This window comes from Muscardinus avellanarius, assembly GCF_963383645.1.
Source record: "Muscardinus avellanarius genome assembly, chromosome: 16".
NCBI classification, from domain to species: domain Eukaryota; kingdom Metazoa; phylum Chordata; class Mammalia; order Rodentia; family Gliridae; genus Muscardinus; species Muscardinus avellanarius.
This window is the reverse complement of record NC_137802.1, coordinates 32,788,190-32,809,254: the sequence shown is the minus strand read 5'-3', so window position 1 is coordinate 32,809,254 and position 21,065 is coordinate 32,788,190. Positions and strand designations below refer to the sequence as shown.

General features: G+C 42.5%; 1 protein-coding gene across 2 annotated transcripts in view; it reads right to left on the bottom strand.

Moving 5' to 3' along the window:
- The window catches only part of ACACA (acetyl-CoA carboxylase alpha), a gene marked incomplete at both ends in the record, with an annotated part of 343,744 nt that overhangs the window by 313,744 nt on the left and 8,935 nt on the right, over positions 1–21,065 (bottom strand). The window lies entirely within an intron of this gene.

Sequence of the window (21,065 nt, the reverse complement as noted above, 5' to 3'; positions counted from 1 at the left end):
GAGCACTTACCCTTGCGCCACTACTACTGGCAGAGCCACAGCCTCTGTGATTTACTTTGTGGGTCTGTGGAAATGATATCTTTCCATTGCATTAAATGAAAACAAAAGGGCTTCCCGCCAAACTGTATGAATGGACCTTATTGCTGTCTTTGACAAAGGACTTAAACACAGTCTCCAATGAAATGGGCAAGGCAGCTGGTAGTGCGGCACCTGTCCCAAATCCTTAGTTGTTCTCACAGAAGAATTAGTGAGACCCTGTGTCAAAATAAAAATAAAATAGGGCTGGGGGTGTAGCTTGAAGATAGAATGCCCCTGGGTTCCATCCCCAGCACCAGCAAAAATAAATACAAATAAAAGAGGGCTTGGGGTGTAGCTCAGAGTTAGATTGCCCCTAGCTTACAGGGAGGTACCTGCTGTTTGGGGTTGATGCTCTTAGGGTTTTAGGATTTAACCTCTGCTACCACATGTAGCTACTGACAGGCTGGTGAAGGGAACTTGAACCTACACATTTCAAAATCCTCTGCACCGGCCATCCCCAGGGGGTGATGGGACCCCAGGCTCAAGTGAAGTCACCTGGGAATCCGGAATCCCGAAAGCAGGTTATTTCTAAAATAGGTTATTGTGCCTGTTTCAATGGTGAGCCGTTTACAGTTTAGACAAGTGTTACAGAGCAAAATTATGACGACCAACTATGTGGCCAGCTTAAGCAAAAGTCTGATGAGAAAGTGGAAAGAGCCGATCCTGCAGCAGTGTTTAGGAGAAAAAAGAATAGCAGAGTGTTATCCTGCTTCCCTTCATAAGATTCGGAAACCATTTTATTGTGGTGAACATGCCTGCTTCTCAGTAATTGTTTTCTTAGTTCACTGGCCGAAGCCATATAGGAATTGTATCACTTCAAGTACTGTCCAAAAAAGTGATTTCAACATTGTACTAGGAGAGTAACAAGCTGAATCTGAAAAGGATAGAACAGACACAAAGCTTGGGCTGTGACAGGCTTCAAGGACGCCCTAAAGAACCTCTGAAGAGTTAGATGTGGCTGTGCACACCTATAATCCCAGAAATTGGGAGGCTGAGATAGGAGGATCGCAGGTTCAAGGACAGCCTCAGCAACTTTGTGAGACCTTATTACCAAATAAAAGATAAAATTGAGCTAGGGGTATAGCTTGGAGATATAATGCCCCTGGGTTCAATACTCAGTACATAAAGAAGGGAGGGGAGGAGGGAGGAAAGAAAGTTTGGCATGGTGGCAGACACTTGTAATCTCAGAACTCAGAGGTTGAGACAAGAGGATTGCAGTGCAGCCAGCAACAATTTAGCAAGGCCCACTGCAACTAGTAAGACCCTGTTTCCAAATTTAAAAACAAGCCGGCTGTGGTGCCACTGCCTGTAATCCCAGCATTCAAAAGGCGAGACTGGAGGATCACAATTCGTGGACAAGCCTCAGCTACTTGGTGAGACCTTGTTTCAAAAATAAAGAATAAAAAACAGGGCAGGGGGTGTAGCTCAGAGGTCAAATGCCCTTGGGTTCCATCCGCAGACCCGCAAAAAAAAAAAAAAAATTTAAACATAAAACATAAAATAAGCCAGGTGTGGTGGTGCACACTTGTAATTCCAGCATTTGGGAGGCTGAGACAGGAAGATCTCAGTTCGCGGACAGCCTCAGCTACTTAGTGAGGCCCTTTGCAACTTGGTGAGACCCTGTTTCAAAATAAAGAGTAAAAGCTGGGTGTGCAATCCCTGCATTTGGGAGGCTGAGATAGGAGGACTACAGTTCGAGGACAGCCTCAGCTACTTAGTGAGGCTCTTTGCAACTCAGTGAGACCCTGTTTTAAAATAAAGAATAAAAAATAGGACTGGGGGTGTAGCTCAGAGGTAGAATGCCCTGGGTTCCATCCCCAGTACACACACACTATATATATAGGTAGAATGCCCCTGGGGCCAGAGAAAGAGCGAGATCCCGTGAAGTCCCACCGAGCGCACTCTGACCGCGCAGCAGGCAGCTCTGGCCGGCCACTGGCTCACAACACTGCCTCAAGTTTGTCCTTCCAGCTGTTATTTAGTTTGACCACAAAAAGAGGTAAAAGTGCCTGCTCTTTCCCAGGACCACTAGGGAGGATTGCTGAAAGCATTACATTCTTGGCAGCTCTTGGTCTAGGATTAATGCCTACATTCATCCCCATCCTTCCCAGCCACACCCACCACAGAATGCCCCCTTATCCAGAAACAGGAAATTTCCCAGAAGATGAACGTGGCAAACTCTACACTCATCCATTCTTGTGTGTGTGTGTGTGTGTGTGTGTGTGTGTGTGTGTGTGTGTTTGGTGGTGCTGAGAACTGAACCAAGAGGGCATTCTACCACCAAGCTACACCCTCAGCCCTATATTTATTTATTTATTTATTTATTTATTTATTTATTTATTTATTTATTTATTTGCAGTACTGGATTGGAACCTGGAAAGGCCCCGTCCCTCGAGCTGTTTGACAAGGTCCCAGAGAAAGAAAGAACTCCTGCAAGGCAGGAGGACGATGATTACGCTCACATGGACCCTGTTTTGTATTCTGTGTTCTAATTGGATTATTATTGTGTGTGTGTGTGTGTGTGTGTGTGTGTGTGTGTGTGTGTGTGTGTACTAGGGATGGAACCCAGGAACATTCTACCTCCAAGCTACATCCAAGCCTATTTTTTATTCTTTATTTTGAAACAGGGTCTCATTGAGTTGCAAAGGGCCTCACTAAGCAGCTGAGGCTGTCCTTTAACCACGATCCTCCTGTCTCAGCCTCCCAAATGCTGGGATTACAAGCATGCGCCACTATGCCTGGCTTCTAATCGAATTATTAATCAAGCCAAATGATCTGGGTGGTCTCAATGAGATACGCTGTTCTTTATATATGAAGATGTTACAGATAAAAGGGTATTAAGAAACCTGGGAATTGCTCAGAAATTCGTAAAGTCCCAAATAGTAAGAATCTGGCTAGTAGAAACTAAAACAATTACTGTCGTTTATAGATGTTGAGTCTTTTGAGGAAAAGCCTGACATGATGCCTGCAAAATTAATTGGATCAGCTTATATGACTGAAGAGCATCCATGATTGCCACTTCAGGGGGCCAGAGCTAATCAATACATAGCCCCCCTTTATAGGAATAATATAGGATGGAGTATGGATAGTAAGGGTTAAAGGAAAATAGGTTTTAGCATGAAAATAGATTTATGGAAAGGCTGGGTAGGCAGGGACCTCCTTGGTGCCTGCTCACTAAAGCACAAAAGAATTTTCTTAGTTAATAATATAATAGGTATAGAAAAATAAGTATAGACATTGTATGTTAGTGAAACAGAATAACCTCAGTATGGGTTTGGTGGTTGGGTCAGAATAAATAGAATACCTAGTGGTTAAAAATAGCCAGTTAAAATTAGCAGTTAATTTAATTTTATTTATTTATTTATTTATTTGGTGGTACTGGGGGTGGAACCCAGAGGCTTTCTACCTCCCAGCTATACTCCCAGACCTATTTTATATTTTATTTGGAAACAGGGTCTCACTGAGTTGCTGAGAGCCTCACTAAGTAGCTGAGGCTGGCTTCGAACCTGTGCGATCCTCCTGTCTCAGCCTCCCAAGTGCTGGGATTACAAGTGTGCACCACCACGCCCGGGATAGCAGTTAATTTTAGAAGTAGAAACAATAAGTAAGCATTTAGTAATTAAGGATAAGTTTAGTTAAAGTTTATTATAAATGACGGATCAGCTAGGCAGGGTCCTCCTTTCCGGGTTTTTTGTTTTGTTTTGTTTTGTTTTTTGCGGGTCTGGGGATGGAAGCCAAGGGCATTTGACTTCTGAGCTACAACCCCTGCCCTGTTTTTTATTCTTTATTTTGAAACAGGGTCTCATTAAGTTGCGGAGGGCCTCACTAAGTAGTAGCTGAGGCTGTCCGCGAACCACGATCCTCTGGTCTCAGCCTCCCAAATGCTGGGATTACAAGCCTGCGCCACAACGCCCAGCTCCTTCCGGTGTTTTCTGACCAAAGATCAAAGATTCAAGAAAATAAATTGTATACCTTGTATTTTAAAATATAAAATATAAAAGTAAAATGCCTAGTGCCCCTTAAAGATCTCTTAAGATCTTTGTGTCCTTTCTAATGGAAAAGCTCCCTGTATTTTCTGCACTTCTGGTTTAGCCTTGTGTGTAAACGTGTTCTGCAGCTATGCAGAATTACATTGTTATTTAGGTTAATATTAAATAGAATTTATTTTTGTGCCTAGGCAACCAGAATGAACTGTGTGACGTTAATTTGGATGGTTTCGGGTGTTTTTCCATTCATGATATATGAGCTCATTGGGGCAGGTGTGTGCTGAGAAATTTGTGTAAAAATACGTTTTGCCAAAAGTTGTTTGTACCCAAGTGTGCTGAGAAATTGTGTAAAAACATGTTTTGCCAAAAGTTGTTAATACCAAATACTTCCATGTAAAAGCATATGAAAATAAAGCATAGACTCTGAACGGCAGAGTCACACCTCTGAAAACAGCTGTCTCTAATTCCCTCAAGTTGCTGATTTCTTGCCACCTTCAAGAACCTCTGAATTGGCCGGAGCTGGTGTTCAGCAGAAAGCCAGGGGCATTCTACCTTCGAACTATAGCCCCAGCTATTTTTTAGTCTTTATTTTAAAACAGGGTCTCATTGTGTTGTAATGGGCCTAAGTACCTGAGGCTTTCTGCAAACATGTGATCTTCCTGTCTCAGCCTCTCAAATGCTGGGATTAAAAGCACGTGCCGCCAATCCCAGTACTTGGGAGGCTTGAACAGGAGGATCGTAGGTTCAAGGATAGCCTCAGCAAGTAATGAGATTCTCATCAACCTAGTGAGACCCCTGTTTCAAAATAAAGCTAAAAAAACAGGACTGGGCATATAGCTTAGAGTTAGAATGTCCTTGGGTTCAATCCTCAGTAACACACACACACAAATACTTCAAATGCATAACAATTTTTAATCTATTTTGCCATTCTTCATTCTTTAGATATAAATAATTGTGATCCCAAAAAGCAAAGTGACCTAGGATTCTTGCTCTCTGGAAGGCCTAAGCAGGCTATAAGCATCCTTCCTTTTCTGTAGCCCTAGGCTAGTGTGGGCAAGGGAGGGCTTAGGGGTGGCATCAGCCCCAATAATTCTCCACCCCCACCTACCCCTTCTTATTTGGGGCCCTCTTTAAACACTCTCCATAGATTGTAATCATTTCTCTCTTTTTTTTTTTTTTTTTGTGGGTCTGAGGATGGAACCCAGGGGCATTTGACCTCCGAGCTACACTTTCTGCCCTATTTTTTATTCTTTATTTTGAAACAGAGTCTCACTGAGTTGCAAAGGGCCTCACTGAGTAGATGAAGCTGGTTGCAAACCGCGATCCTCCAATCTCGGCCTCCTGAATGCTGGGATTACAAGTGTGCACCACCACGCCCAGCTTTCATTTTTCTATGTGTATGTTCAGCCATTTTCAAAGGAAGAGTTGCTATATGTATTTATGATTAGGGGCCAGAAATCCTGTATTCATTTACCTATTTGGCCCTGAGCGGGTTGAGAGTCCCATGATCCCCTCCATCCCTCACACTCTGACCTTCCACATCTCCCCTCCTACTCTCAGGAGGATTCCATTTCCTAAATTCATACAGTAGCCCTTGTGCTGCTTTGAGCAATATTTACATTTTTATGAAACTTTCTGATTCTGCTTGAGGTCTGTGGTATATTGACTTGTATATCTTTATACTCTTTCCTATCAACCAAGCACTACCTTCATGTGGACACCAGGAGTATGTGTTGACAATGTCACACTGCCACACATGTCACTAAAGGGGGAACAGAACCGATTTTCTAGAAGAGAATAAGGTCACCTTTATTTTCACATAAAAGCTGCTATGGGTTACCAGGGAGATGTAAATCAATGAGGACCCGTGCCATAATTGTTGGTAACACTTGGATTTGTCTCACTCAATTTATATTCTTGTCTCTTGGATTCCTTTTTTTCTTTCTTCCTTTCTTTCTTTCTTTTTTTTTTTTTTTTTTTTTTGGTGGTACTGGGGTTCCTGGAAACCCTTCTCCAGTCTACACTCCCAGACCTATTTTATATTTTTATTTGGAAACAGGGTCTCTTAAGCCAGAGAAGCTAGCTTCGAACCTGCGCGATCCTCCTGTCTCCGCCTCCCAAACACGGGGATTACAAGCGTGCGCCACCAAGCTGGGTTTCTTTCTTCCTTTTTAAGACTGAGGATTTTTTTGTTGTTGTTGTTTGTTTTTGGTGGTACTGGCAGTGGAACCCAGGGGCTTTCTACCTCCGGGATATACTCCCAGACCTATTTTTTATTTTATTTGGAAATAGTGTCTCACTAAGTTGCTGAGAGCCTCACTAAGTAGCTGAGGCTGGTTTCAAATCTGTGCTATCCTCCTGTCTCAGCCTCACAAGCACCGGGATTACAAGCATGCGCCACCATTTTTTTTTTTTTTTGGAGATTAATATTCTACCTCCGAGCTACACCCCCACCAGCCCTTTTTCTTTTTTTCTATTTTGAAACAGAATCTCAGTAGGTTGTTGAGGGTCTAATTACTTGCTGAGGCTGTCCTGGAACTTATGATACTCCTGTCTCAGCCTCCCAAGTACTGGTCTCACAGGCATGGGACACCAAGCCCAGCTCTTTTTAAATTTTTGATTCTAAAACAGAATCTCAAGCTAGGCATGGTGGTATATCTGTTTCCAAATAAAAATATAAAATAGGTCTGAGAGTATAGCCCAGAGGTAGAAAAGCCTCTGGGTTCCACCCTCAGTACCCCCCCAAAAAAAATACCCAGTAACCCCCCCCACACACACACACACATAGTTTTTCTTCTACCTAGTCTTCCTTCTGTCGCAGTTCAGCAACAGATGCACCTGAGGCTGTAATTCAGGAACTTCCACTGGACTCATATGAATTTACGCCACCTAGTGGCGAAAGTGTTAACTGCATCCAATGAAAAAAAGCTGTGGGCATAAATGGAACCTTGACAAATCACAATGAATGGGAAGCCTGTATTATTGTCTTAGTGTGGAAAAAATACTCATAAAAGCCAAATTTTGTCTTATGTGTATTTTTGGTACTGGGGACTGAATCCAGGGCCATTCTACTTATGAGCTACACCCAGCCCTGTTTTCTTTTCTTTTTTTTTATTTTTTGGTACCGGAGAGTGATTGAACCCAGAAGTATTCTACATCCAAGCTACACCGTAGCCCTATTTTTAATTTCTTATTTGGAAACAGGGTATCACTAGGTTCCTGAGAGCCTCACCACATTGCCAAGGATGCCCTTGAACCAGCTATACTCCTGTCTCAGCTTCCCAAGTACTACTGGGATTACAACATGTGCCACCATGCCTGGCTCTACTTTATTACATATATATATATATATATATATATATATATATATATATATATATACACACACACACACACACACACACACACACACACACACACACATATATACATATAGCCGGGCGTGGTGGCGCACGCTTGTAATCCCCGTGCTTGTGCTTGGGAGGCAGAGACAGGAGGATCACGCAGGTTCGAAGCCAGCCGCGTGTGCTGGCTTAGGAGACCCTGTTTCCAAATAAAAATGTAAAAATAGGTCTGGGAGTGTAGCCCGGAGGTAGAAGGGCTTCCAGGAACCCCAGTACCACCAAAAAAATAAAAAATAAAAATAAATAAATATATATATATACATATATATATATATATATATATGTACTAGGGACTAGGGGGGCATTCTACCTCTGAATCACACCTCACCTCACCCCTATTTTATTCTTTATTTTGAAAAAGAATCTCAGTAAGTTGAAGAGGGCCTCACTAAGTAGCTGAGACTGGCCACGAACCTGTGATCCTTTTATCTCAGCCCCCCAAGTACTGGGATTACAAATGTGTGCCACCACACCCATCTTTCTATTTTATGTATGAATGTATGTATGTATGTATGTATTTGTACTGGGTATTGAACCCAGAAACATTCTACCTCTGAGCTACAACCCCAGCCCTATTTCATTTTAATTAATTTATTATTTATTTAATTATTTATTTACTTTTTGTGGTACTTGGGATGGAACCTAGGGGCATTCTACCTCCGAGCTACACCCCCAGCCCTATTTTTTATTCTTTATTTTGAAACAGGGTCTCACTAAGTTGCAAAGGGCCTAAGTAGTAGCTGAGGGTGTCCTCGAACCGTGATCCTCCTGTCTCAGCCTCCCAAATGCTGGGATTACAAGTACATACCACCATGGCCGGCTAATCTTTTATTTTTTAAATTTAAATTTTTTTTGCAATACTGGGGATGGAACCCAGAGGCATTTTATCTCTGAGCTACACCCTCAGCCCTATTTTTTTTTTATTTTTTATTTTGAATCAGGGTCTCACTGAGTTGCAAAGGGCCTCACTAAGTAACTGAGGCTGGCTGCGAACCGAGATCTTCCTGTCTCAGCCTCCTAAGTGGTAGGATTACAAGCACGCACCACCACACCTGGCATTTATTTATTTATTTATTGCAAACCGAGATCTTTCTGTCTCAGCCTTACAAGCATGCACCACCACACCTGGCTTTTATTTATTTATTTATTTATTTGCAGTACTGGGGATAGAACCCCGGGGGCATTCTACCTCCGAGCTGTACCCCTAGCCCTGTTTTTTATTCCTTATTTTGAAACAGGGTCCCACTAAGTAGCTGAGGCTAGCCACAAACCTGTGAATCTCCTGTCTCAGCCTCCCAAGTACTGAGATTACAAGCACTGGATTAGCAAAGGCCAAATTGCTACGGCTATACAAATGATCAATAACTACATGAACAAATGTGCAATATCATTATCAATCAGGGTGATGCAATACAAAAATATACTGAGATTCCATCTGACCCTAAGCAGAATAGCGATCATCAAGAAGTCAAAAGATAGTGTTGCCAAGGATGTGGGGAAATTGGAACTCTTCTACCACTGTTGGTGGAATTGCAATTTAGTTCATCTGCTATGAAGATAAGTGTGGAGATTCCTCAGAAGACCATATGATCCAGCTATACCACTCCTGTGTATCTCTCCAAAGGGGCAGAAACCATAGAACCACAGTAATATATGTGTACCCATGTTCATAGCACAATTCACAGAGCTAAACTATGGAACCGACCTAGGTGTCCATCAACAGATGAATAAATTACAAAATTATAGGATATTCACACAATGGAAGTCTACTCAGCAATAAAAAGAACAAAATTGTCATTTGCAAGAAAACGGAAATTATTTTTCCCCACCCGACATTTTAATTTATTTTTTTCCAAAAATTATTATTATTTATCTCATTATGTTAAGTGAGATCACCAGTCACAGAAAGTGAAGGGTCTTATGTTTCCTTTGGTAAGCAGATGCTAGGCAGTAATGGGGATACCAGAGGGACTCCAGATAAGGGAGGAAAAATCGCAGTGGAGCCAGGGAGGTGGTCTAGGGGAAGGGGAGGAGGAAGAGTAAGGTACATTGAAGGAATTACTACCATCAGGTATGTGTACATATGTGAAAGCACTAATGTCCATCTCAGTACTCTGTAGGAGGAAGGGGAGACAGGGGGGTGGGGGGCACCAAGTGCTATATGTCACTGTCAACATGATTTACATCATGAGGCCCCTGGGTTCAATCCCCAGCACCATAAATAAAATAAAACAAAGTAAAGAAAATAAACAAGTTGCTAAGACTAGCCTTGAACCTGTGAGTCCCCTGTCCCTCCTGTCTCAACCTCCCACCATGCCCAGCTTATTTCTTATTTCTTCTTCTTCTTCTTCTTCTTCTTCTTCTTCTTCTTCTTCTTCTTATTATTATTATTATTATTATTATTATTATTATTATTTTGCAGTACTGAGGATGGAACCCAGGAGCATTCTACCTCCGAGCTACAGCCCCAGCCCTATTTTTATTCTTTCATTTGAAACAGGGTCTCACTGACTTGCACTAAGTAGCTGAGGCTGTCCTGGGAACCATGATGCTCCTGTCTCACTCCCAAATGCTGGGATTACAAGCATGCACCACCACAACTGGTTAAATTATTTTTTGAAACAGGGTCTTGCTAAATTATTATTAAGGTCTCTTTAAATTTCTGAGGCTGACCTTCAATTCTCCAGTCTCAGCTTCCTAAATACTAGGATTACAGGTGTGTACCACCATGTCCGGCTTCTATTTTTATTTTTATTTATTTTTATTTTTTGCCACAGGGGATTGAAACCAGGGGCATTCTGCCTCTAAGGTACACTGCCAGCCCTATTTTTTATTCTTTATTTTGTTTTTGTGCTTGTTTTTTAGGTACTGGGAATGGAACTCAGGGGCATTCTACCTCTGAGCTATACTCCCAGCCCTATATTTTTAGTCTTTTTTATTTTTTATTTTTTGTAGATATGGGAATGGAACCCAGGAGCATTCGACCTCCAAGCTAGACCCCATGCCCTAATTTTTTTTTTTTTTTGAAACAGGGTCTCACTAAGTTGCGGAGTACCTCACTAAGTAGCTGAGGCTGTCTGCAAACCACAATCCTCCGGTCTCAACGTCCCGAATCCTGGGATTAGGAGCATGTGCCACCATGCACGGCCTTTATTCTTTATTTTTATATTTATTATTTTTGCAGTACTGGGGATGGAACCCAGAGGCATTGTACCTCTGAGCTACACCCCCAGCCCCATTTTTTAGTCTTTTTATTTTTAAACAGGATATCACTGAGTGGCAAAGGGCCTCGCTAAGTAGCTGAGGCTTCACCTTCCGAATGCTGGGATTACAAGCGTGAGGCCATCATTCCGGGCTATTTATTTATTTATTTGTTTCTTTATTTTTGTGGGCTTGGGGATGGAACTCAGGGGCATTCTACCTTTGAGCTACACCCCCAGCCCTATTTTTAGTTTAATTTAATTTTATTTGCTGGTACTGAGGGTGGAAACCAGGGGTTGTTCTACCTCTGGGCTATACTCCCAGACCTATTTTATACTTTACTTGGAAACAGGGTCTCACTAAGTTGCTGAAAGCCTCACTAAGTAGCTGAGGCTGGCTTTGAACCTGTGTAATCCTCCTTTCTCAGCCTCCCAAGCGCTAGGATTACAAGTGTGTGCCACCACACCCAGCCTATTTTTTATTTTTTATTTTAAAACAGGGTCTCATTGAATTGCGAAGGGCCTCGCTGAATGGCTGAGGCTCCGCCTTCAGAATGCTGGGATTACAAATCTGTGCCACCACGCCTGGCTATTATTTATTTATTTATTTATTTATTTAGCGGGTCTGGGGATGAAACCCAGAGGCATTTGACCTCCCAGCTACACCCCCTGCCCAATTTTTTATTCTTTATTTTGAAACAGGGTCTCACTGAGTTGCGAAGGGCCTAAGTAGCTGAGGCTGTCCACCAACCTCGATCCTCTGGTCTTGGCCTTGGCTCGTTATTCTTTATTTTTTCTTGTCTTTATTTTTTTATTTTTATTTATTTTTTTTGGTGGTACTGCGGTTCCTGGAAACCCTTCTGCCTCGGGTTACACTCCCAGACCTATTTTTTATACTGTTTTTATTTGGAAACAGGGTCTCGTAAGCCAGTGGGGCTGCCTTCGAACCTGCGCGATCCTCCTGTCTCCGCCTCCCAAGCGCGGGGATTACAAGCGTGCGCCACCACGCCCGGCTCGCTATTCTTTATTTTTAAACAAGGTCTCACTAAATTGCAGAGGTCCTCAGTAGATGATACCTAAAAACTTCTTAAATTTCATGTCACTACTGCTCCCTAAGTACTAGAAAAGAAGAATGAGCAGTGTAGGCGCTACGATAAAGTCTTTATTGTTTTCTAGAAGAATCCAACGTTTTACCGAAGAGACGCTGAATTTAATGACTTATATACTCTACATATAAGTAGTTTATTCTTCTATGATGAATATTTTTGAATATGTTTGTGTTTAGGACATATGCCAAGGAGTAGAGTTCATGTGCTGGAGAATATATATATTCAACTTCACTGGTTGCAAACAGCTCTCCATATACAACCCACCAGCAGTAAAGAAACTAACCATCTGACTTTAGTTTTTTCCCCAGAAGGGTTGTGATGGCACATGCCTCTACTCCTTTTATATGGGAGGCTAAGATAGGAGGATCACAGGTTCAAGACCATCCTCACAACTTAGTAAGATTATGTTTCCAAATAAAAAATGAAAGGATTGGAGGTGTAGCTCACAGGTAGAATGCCTGTGGGTTCAATCTCCAGTGCCCCCCCCCAAATCTCCATCTGATGGCCATGAAGTACTATCTAGCTATTGATGCTTATGCCTAAAAGCCCTACAAAATCAAACATAAGCCAGGTTGGTGGCGCACTCCCTCCCTTAATTCTAGCTTACCAAGGTAAGTACACTTGCCTGGTGCACACTTGAAGTCCCAGTACGTGGGAGACAGAGACAGGAGCCTCAGCAATTTAGCAAGGCCCTCAGAAACTTAGAAAGACCCTGCTTCTAAATAATAAATAAATAAATAAATAAATAAATAAATAAATAAATAAATAAGGTTGGGGGTGTAGCTCAGAGGTAGAATGCTCCTGGGTTCAATTTCTAGTACCACACACACAAAAAAAAGAAAGAAGATTTGCCCGACTTTTTTAGTCTAAGCACAGTGAAGTTGAACTTCAGTAAGACATTGTGTGCCAGAGCAATGTCACAGTCACAGCAGCTGTCTGGCTGCCTCTTCTCCTGGGTGGCCGTATCACTTTTTGCTCCCGTAACTCCTATCTAGAAAGGAAAGAATCTGATTCTCCCTTCTATGCTTCAGTGAAGTCTTTTCATTCCGATGTGCTCAACCTTCCTGGTGGATTAATGTTAAGCCTTTGACGTCTAACTGTAGATTATAACTACCATTTATTAATAAGAAGCACATTTATTACGTAAGAATAAAAGGATTTGCTTTCTGTGGCAGTAATGTTAGGAACAAATCCTTGCTCTAACCTGCAATAGCCTCTACGTCTTCCTCCTACATCCTCTCGCCTGCCTCTAATCTGCACAAAGTTCTCTATTCCACAGCCAGAATGAGCTTTTTTTTTTTTTTTTTTTTGTTACTGGGATTGGAACTCAGGGGCATTCTACCTCTGAGCTACACTCCAGTCCTATTTTTTATTCTTTATTTGAAACAGGGTCTCACTAAATTGTAGAGGGTGTTACAAAGTAGCTGAGGCTGGCCCTGAACCTGCAATCCTTGTCTCAGCCTCCCAAGTACTGGAATTACACAGGTGCGCCACCACACCTAGCTTAGAATGAGCTTTACAAAATACAAAAAAAGAGTGTGGTGGCGCACACTTGTAATCCCAGCGCTTGGGAGGCTGAGACAGGAGGATTGCAGGTTTGAAGCCAGCCTCAGCAGCTTAGTGAGGCTCTCAGCAACTTAATGAGACCCTGTTTCCAAATAAAATATAAAATAGGTCTGGAGGTGTAGCATGGAGGTAGAAAGCCCTTGGGCTCCATCCCCAGTACCACACACACACACACACACACACACACACACACACACAAATACAAAAAAAGATTTTTTTTTTCTTGGTGGCACTAGGGATGGAACCCAGGGGCATTCCACCTCTGAGCTCCACCCCTAGCCCTATTTTATTTTGAAACAGGGTTTTGCTAGGTTGATGAGAGTCTCACTATGTCCTCAAACCCGTTATTCTCCTGTCTCAGCCTCCCAAGTACTAGGATTACAAGTGTGCATCACCAGGCCTAGCTCAAAATACAAATTTGATCTTGTTGCTCATCTGCTAAAACCATTCAGTGACTTCTCACCGCCATCAGGATGAAGTCAGAATCTTCAGAAGACTACCAACGCGGGCTGGGGAGGTAGCTCAGTAGGAGAATATTTGCTTTTATCATCAGCAAGGTCCTGGGTACAATCCCTATCACTGCAAAATAAACAATAATACAAACTTAAGCTTTTTTTGGGGGGTGGGTGGGTCTGGGGATGGAAGCCAGAGGCATTTGACCTCCGAGCTACAGCCCCTGCCCTATTTTGTATTTTGCTTTTTTTTTTTTTTTTTGTGGTACTGGTGTTCCTGGAAGCCCTTCTACCTCTGGGCTACACTCCCAGACCTATTTTTTATACTTTTTTATTTGGAAACAGGGTCTCTTAAACCAGCACGGCTGGCTTTGAACCTGCGCGATCCTCCTGTCTCTGCCTCCCAAGCGCGGGGATTACAAGCGAGCGCCACCACGCCCGGCATATTTTGTATTCTTTATTTTGAAACAGGGTCTGAGTTGCAAAGGGCCTAAGTAGCTGAGGCTGTCCACGAACCGCTATCCTCCCATCTCAGCCTCCGGAATGCTGGGATTACAAGCGTGCACCACCACGCCTAGCCAAACTTAAACTTTAAAACATTTAAACTCGCTGGATGTGGTGGTGTAAGCTTGTAAGTCCAGCATTTGGGAGGCTGAGACAGGAGGATGGTGGTTGCCTCAGCTACTACTTAGTGAGGCCCTTTGCAACTCAGTGAGAGCCTGTTTCAAAATAAAGAATAAACCAGGCATGGTGGGGCATGCTTGTAATCCCAGCATTTGGGAGGCTGAGACCTGAGGACCTCCATTTGCTGATAGCCTCAGCTATTTAGTGAGGCCCTCCGCAATTTATTGAGACCCTGTTTAAAAAATAAAGAATAAAAAATAAGGCTAGGGGTGTAGCCTGGAGGTAGAATGCCCCTGGGTTCAATTCCCTGTACCACAATAAATAAATAAATAAATAAATAAATAAATAAATAAATAATAATAAATAGGGTTAGAGGTATAGCTCGGAGGTAGAATGCCCAAAATATAAGAATAAAAAAAATTAAACTAAGTAAATAAGAACTGTAATTTTAATTCTTGAAGTGCTCCACGGGCTGATCCTAGGGCTTTCAGAAGTTGGTCTAGGCTAGGTTTGGCACGTGCTCAGCAGTGGAATATTTTATTTGAAGGAGGAAGTTCTATTTCCTGGAAATCCTGGATTATTCAGCCTACCTTCCTCTCCAGGCTCTTCTTCTCCTTACTTTCAGCTACAGTAGACTAGTGTCTTGTTTTGCCTCAGGGCTAATGCTGTTTTGTCTGCCCAGAACAGTTTCTACTTCCTCATCCCACCTTCCCTTTCCTTAACTACTATTTATTTCATTTACTACTCATCTTTTTTTCTTTTCTTTTTCCTTTTCTTCTTCTTTCTTTCTTTCTTTCTTTCCTTCTTTCTTCTTTTGCAGTACTGGGGATGGAACCCAGGGGCATTCTACCTCTGAGCTATACCCCCAGCCCTATTTTTTGTTATTTTGAAAAAGGGTTTCACTAAGTTACAGAGGGCCTCATTGAGTAGTTGAGGCTGGCCGCGAACCTGATATCCTCTTGTCTTAGCCTCCCAAGTACTAGCATTACAAGCATGTGCCACCGCATCAGGCTCCTCTACCCTTTTTATTTTTATTTATTTTTTGTTTATTTATTTGTCATACTGGGGATTGGCCCCAGGGACATTTTACCTCTGTGCTACACTACCAGATCTATTTTAATTAATTAATTTTTTGTGGTACTGGGAGGTAGAACCCAGGAGCTTTTCTACCTCTCAGCCCTATTTTTATAATTTATTATTATTATTATTATTATATTTTTATTTTTGCGGGTCTGGGGATGGAACCCAGGGGCATTCTACCTCCGAGCTACACCCTCTGCCCTATTTTTTATTCTTTATTTTGAGACAGGGTTTCACTAAGTTGCAAACAGTGATCCTCCAGTCTCAGCCTCCCGAATGCTGGGATTACAAGCGTGTGCCACATGCCCGGCTCTATATTTGAAAACAGAGTCTCACTAAGTTGCTGAGAACCTCACTCAGTAGCTGAGGCTGGCTTTGAACCTGTGTGATCCTCCTGTCTCAGCCTCCCAAGTGCTGGGATTACAAGCGTGTGCCACCACGCTTAGCTATTTAATTAATTAGTTAATTATTTTTGTTTTGTTTTTTCAGTACTAGGAGTAGAATCCAGGGGCATTCTACCTCTGAGTGACACCCTAACCCTATTTTTCATTCCCTATTTTGAAACTGGGTCTCATGAGTTGCAAAGGGCCTCACTAAGTAGCTGAAACTGTCTGCGAACCACAATTCTTCCGTCTCAGCCTTCCAAATGCTGGGATTACAAGTGTGCACCACTACGCCTGGCTATTTTTATTTTTGAAACAAGGTCTCCCTTGATTCATGATGAGAGTCTTAACTACTTTTGGAGGGTGTTCACAAACCTGTGCTCCTCCTCTCAGCCTCCCAAGTATTGGGATTACAAACCTGTGCCACCACGTCTGGCTCCTTCTTCTTCTTCTTCTTCTTCTTCTTCTTCTTCTTCTTCTTCTTCTTCTTCTTCTTCTTCTTCTTCTTCTCCTTCTCCTTCTCCTTCTCCTTCTCCTTCTCCTTCTCCTTCTCCTTCTCCTTCTCCTTCTTCTCCTTCTTCTCCTTCTCCTTCTTCTTCTTCTTCTTCTTTTTTTTTGTGGGTCTGGGGATGGAACCCAGGGGCATTTGACCTCTGAGCTACACTCCCTGCCCTATTTTTTATTCTTTATTTTGGAACCTGGTCTCACTAAGTTGCAGAGGGCCTCACTAAGTAGCTGAGGCTGTCCGTGAACCGTGATCCTCCGGGGTCAGCCTCCCGAATGCTGGGATTACAAGCGTGCGCCACCACGCCCAGCTCTGGCTCTTCTTTTTTATTTTGAGACAGGGCCTCATTCAGTTGCCCAGGAGGGTCTTGCGCTTTCAATCGTTCTGCCTTGGCCTCCTGAGTCACCGAGGTTATTATAGGTGTGCACAAGACTGCACCTGGTTAATTAGCTCTTTCTGCATCTCTTTTTCCTCATCCCCATTCCAACAGTGTTAGTTTGAGTCTTGATCATCTCTACCTGGACTGCTTATAAACCCTCCCTTTCATTTTGCCACTCCCCAGTCTGCAGCACCAGCAGAGATAGTTCTAAAGCCCAGGTTAGCGACCTCACTGGCTTCCCAAGGGTTCAGAGTAAAGTGTAGCACCCTCTTTGTCCTGATCTCTACCTGTGCTACTTCGAGTCCAGTGACTTTCCTCTGTCTTGTCCTCTGTACTTGAGCCACAAAGACCAAACTGGCCATGCTATTTCATGCCGCTGGGCCATGACATGATTTATTTCTGCTTGGAATTTCCTTCCTACTCTTCTCCAAGTCTTAACTCCTTACTTCCTTAACTCCTCCTAGGACTAATTCCTTCTTGGAGCCCTCAGCATCCCTAGAATAGCTCTGTTAAGCAAGTATTATCTTGTAATTGCGGTTATGTATGTCATATCTGTCTCCCCTACTGGACAGTGAGCTTCTTCTTGAGGGCAGACTGTTTTATTAGTTTTTGAATCTCTAGCACCTGGTACAGTCCTCGCCTATTATAGTAGGACTCAATAAATATTTATTGAACGAAGAAATGAACACATAAGAATGCTAGTTTCAAGTTAAAAGATTATTTCTGTAAGACTTGCAGAAGGCATCCGACTGTTTTATAAGCTTAGAAACACAAATTTTCCAAATACAGAGAGAATGATCCTATTATTTAGGAGCAGATTTATACTAATCAGGCTCATATACAAATGTATTAATTTATGAGAAATATAACTGTCATGTGTACAGAAATTTAGTTTACAATGAAAAATAAAATTGTGAAATGTACAAAAATGCCATTTTTTACATAACTAACATATTTTGAACCTAAAGGCAGGTCTAAATGGAAAGCTACATTATTCATGTGTCATTACTTGAGTTATATACTGGGTTTTTTTGTTGTTGTTCTTTGCTTTTGGAGTGTGTGTGTGTGTGTGTGTGTGTGTGTTGCTGGGGGTTGAATCCAGGGGCATTCTACTTCTTTTTAAAAAATTTTTATTATTATTATTTTTTGGTGGTACTGGGGTTCCTGGAAACCCTCCTACCTCTGGGCTACACTCCCAGACCTATTTTTATACTTTTTTATTTGGAAACAGGGTCTCTTAAGCCAGCGTGGCTGGCTTTGAACCTTCGCGATCCTCCTGTCTCTGTCTCCTAAGCGAGGGGATTACAAGCGTGCGCCACCACGCCCGGCGGCATTCTACTTCTGAGCCATACCCCAGTACTATATTTTTGTTTGTTTGTTTGAAACAAGTCTCACTAAGTTGCTAAGGCTGGCCTGGAACCTACGAGTCTCCTGTCTCAGCCTCCCAAGTACTGAATTATAGCATGTGACACCATGCCCCATTTATGTACTGTTAATGAGAAGGAAAAGAAGTCATATTATTATTATTTTTTGGCAATACTGGTATGGAACCCAGGGACATTCTACCTCTGAGCCACACCCCCAGCCCTATTTTTTTATTCTTTATTTTGAAACGAGGTCTCACTAAATTGCAGAGGGCCTCACTAAGTAGCTGAGGCTGTTGGGGAACTCATGGTCCTCTTGTCTCAGCCTCCCGAATGCTGGGATTACAAGCGTGCACCACTATGCCTGGCTAAGAAGTCTTATTATTGAAGAGCAACAACATCTTACTCTTTCTATATGCAAAGTACACACACACACACACACACACACACACACACACACACAGAAATATGGATATCTATGGTATTAAAACTCCACATAGGGAGGGAGTTATCTAAAAAGGCTCTTTAGGGATGGCAATGATGATTAAATGTGTGGCAATGGTGGCATAGCTAAATTGTGTAGTGGTGTGTGACTATAATTCCAGCCACTTGGGAGGTTGAGGAGGGAGGATCACTTAAAACCAGAGGTTTGAGGCCAGTCTGAACAACACAGTGAGACCTAATCTCTGGGGGGGGGGGGTAGAAGTGTAGCCCCTATAATGATTCTTTTTGAAGGCATTAAAATAAGGGGAATCAAATATTCAATGGTATTAGGCTGATATAGTAATTCTATAATATAGTAGTCTATAATAGGAACAGTAATATTTTTGGGGTTTTGCAGTACTGGGATTGAACCCAGGGCATTCTACCTTCAAGTTTTACCCCCAGATATATATATATATATATATATATATATATATATATATATATATATATATTTTTTTTTTTTTTTTTTTTTTTGGTGGTACTGGGGTTCCTGGAAACCCTTCTACCTCCGGGCTACACTCCCAGACCTATTTTTATATTTTTTTTATTTTAAAACAGAGTCTCTTAAGCCAGAGAGGTTGGTTTTAAACCTGCACAATCCTCCTGTCTCTGTCTCCCAAGCACGGGGATTACAAGCGTGCGACACCACGCCCAGCCTGATGAGGTTTTTCTTAAGTTACATCTTTTAAAAATTGTCCCCAGCTGGGCATGGTGGCACATGCTTGTAATCTCAGCATTTGGGAGGCTGAGACAGGAGGATCATGGTTCAAAGATAGCCTCAGCTACTTAGTGAAGCTCTTTTCAACTCAGTGAGACCTTGTTTCAAAATAAAGAAGAAAAAATAAGGCTGGGGGTATAGCTCAGAGACACAATGCCCCGGGGTTCTATCCCCAGTACCACACATACACAAAATTGTTCCCAAATATTTACCTTTTTTTTTTTTTGTACTAGGGCTGGAACCCAGGGGCATTCTACCTCAGAGCTACATCCCCAACCCTATTTTTTATTCTTTATTTTGAAATAGGGTCTCATACCGAGAGTGGCGGTGCATGCTTGTAATCCCAGTATTTGGGAGGCTGAGATAGGAGGATTGCAGAGGTTCGAAGCCAGCCTCAGGTACTTAGTGAGGCCCTTTGCAACTCAGTGAGACTCTGTTTCTAATAAAATATAAGAATAGGTCTGGCAGTGTAGCCAGAGGTAGAAAGCCCCTGGGTTCCAGCCCCAGTACCACCCTCCCCCCAAGAAAAAGAAGAAATGGGGTCTCACTAAGTTGCAAAGGGCCTTACTAAGTATCTGAGGCTGGCCATGAACCTGCAATCCTCCGGTTTCAGCCTCCCAAATGCAACAGTAATGTTTTAATTTCACTGGCAAAATCTCTCTTCCTCCAGAGAACAGCAAGAAAGCCAGCTTTTACGCTGACATGGTGGCACACACCTATACCTAGTACTTGGGAGACTGAGACTGGAGGGTCACAGACTGAAAGCCAGCCTCAGCAATTTAGCAAAGCTCTTCGAAACTTAGCAAGACCCTGTTTCAAAATAAAAAATAAAATCAGTGGAGAGTATAGCTCAGAGATAGAATGTCCCTGGGTTCAATCCGCAGTACCATAAGAAGAGAAGAAAGAAGAAGAAGAAAAAAGAAAACTTCTGCCTCCTTCAACTTATCCACTACTGACTAACCCTCCTTTTTTTTTTTTTTTTTAGGTCACTAACTCTCCCTTTGAATACATATAAATACTCTGTATTTCTTTCTTTTCTTTTCTTTTTAGTGGTACTGGGGAGGGAACCTAGGGGCATTCTATCTCCAAGCTATACCCCAGCCCTATTTTTTATTATTTTTGAAACAGGGCCTCACTAAGTAGCTGAGGCTGTCCGTGAAACGAGATCCTCTGGTCTCAGCCTCCCAAATGCTGGGATTACAAGCGTGCGCCACCACGCCCGGCTAAATACTCTGCATTTCTCTTTCTTTCTTTCCTTCCTTCCTTCTTTCTTTCTTTCTTTCTTTCTTTCTTTCTTTCTTTCTTTCTTTCTTTCTTTCTTTCTTTCTCTCTTTCTCTCTTTCTTTCTTTTTTTTTGTGGCACTGTGAATGGACCCCAGGGGCCTTCTACCTCCGGGCTACACTCCCAGACCTATTTTATATTTTATTTGGTGGTACTGAGGGTGGAACCCAGAGGCTTTCTACCTCCGGGCTATATTCCCAGACCTTTTTTTTTTTTTTTTTGAAACAGGGTCTCACTAAATTGCTGAGAGCTTCACTAAGTAGCTGATGCTGGCTTTGAACCCCTGCGATCCTCCTGTCTCAGCCTCCCAAGCTCGGGGATTACAAGCGTGCGCCACCACGCCCGGCCTCTATTTTATATTTTATTTGGAAACAGGATCTCTTAAAACCAGCTGAGGCTGGCTTCGAACCTGCGCGATCCTCCTGTCTCAGCCTCCCAAGCTCGGGGAT